Raw genomic sequence first — 1,518 nt, forward strand, 5'->3', positions numbered from 1 at the left:
ATCACAATCACACCTTCATAACATAAGTTAGTGTTGACAAATCTAAAAAATTCAACTAATCAGAAAATAAATTAAGTAGGTTCTTAACAACAACAACAACAACAACAACAACAACAACAACAACAATAATAATAATAATAATAATGACGAACCCTGGATTAACGTCATCAGTCGAATTGGGGTTGGGCGAGTTAAGCTGATCCATCTTCACTTTGTAATTATTAATATTATTATTATTATTCTTGCTTTTATAATTATTCTTATTAGGGTCAAGAAAAGTAGTAGTAGTATTTTTTTATTAATTTTTATTATATTAATATTATAGAATAATTTTAATTATAAATGAATTATGTCAGGCAATAATTGCTATTTTTAAGAGTTTAATTTATGTGATAACAATATAAATCTATACATATATATACATATTATAGTGAAATAATAACAATAAATGTTACTTTTTGTTATTATTATCAATAATTATTGTTTATTAATTAATTAATTTATTGACTAATTAAGTAGCCAACTCAATCAAATGATGAATGAACGTTCGGAAATTAACGAAAATTATAACTTTATTTTTATTATTACTATGATTCTTCACTGTAACTATTATTATTATTATATATCGTTATTAATATTATAATTAGGATTTTTATTATTATTATTATGAATGTTATTAAGGTTCTGTGTAGACCGAAGTGAGACCCAATGAAATTAACGATAAGGTAACTTGTATAATATTAATAATAATTATTATTATTTTGATTGTGATTACTATTATCACTACTATTAAAAAGTACTAGTAGTAGTAGTAGTGTAGTAGTAGTGTAGTAGTAGTAGTAGTAGTAGTATTAACTGTAGTAATAATACTAGTAGTAGTAGTAGTAGCAGCAGCAGTAGTAGAATTATAAGCGGCACCAATAAGTAGCTCTAACTATTTTTTAACAATACTAAAATACTAATTTCAAGATCGCCAATTACAACTAAATACTTTACTAGCAGAATAAAATTGTATTGATTACTTATTAGTATTCTTAGCGGTGAAAATTTTTTCGGGAGTGTATGGGCTATAGTTATGACTTCAGTCTAGGCACGAACCAAAGGGGTGCTTTATACTTACTGACGGTTTTTATCCTCTGAGAAGTTTTGTCAAAGTGTGTGTATGTGAAAAGTTCGTTGATGTGTTTTAATGTTATTATCGATGTTGTTGTTGTTGTTTTTGTTGTTGTTGTTGTAGATGTTGTTGATGTAGTCTATTACTGTTGTCGTTGATTTGCTGATGTTTGTGTAGTAGTAGTAGTAGTAATAGTAGTAGTAGTAGTAGTAGTAGTAGTAGTAGTAGTAGTAGTAGTAGTAGTAGTAGTAGTTGTTGTTGTTGTTGTTGTTGTTAACTATTGATGTCGTTAGCGATGTTGTGGTTAATGTTGGCGATTTCGTTGTTGTTGTCGTCGTCGCTGTTGTTGTTGTTATAACTTTGTTGTTGTTGTTTCAGCTGTTGTTTAACAGTTTATTTTTTAT

The sequence above is a fragment of the Helobdella robusta genome, assembly GCF_000326865.2.
Source record: "Helobdella robusta unplaced genomic scaffold HELROscaffold_383, whole genome shotgun sequence".
Classification (NCBI taxonomy): Eukaryota; Metazoa; Annelida; class Clitellata; order Rhynchobdellida; family Glossiphoniidae; genus Helobdella; species Helobdella robusta.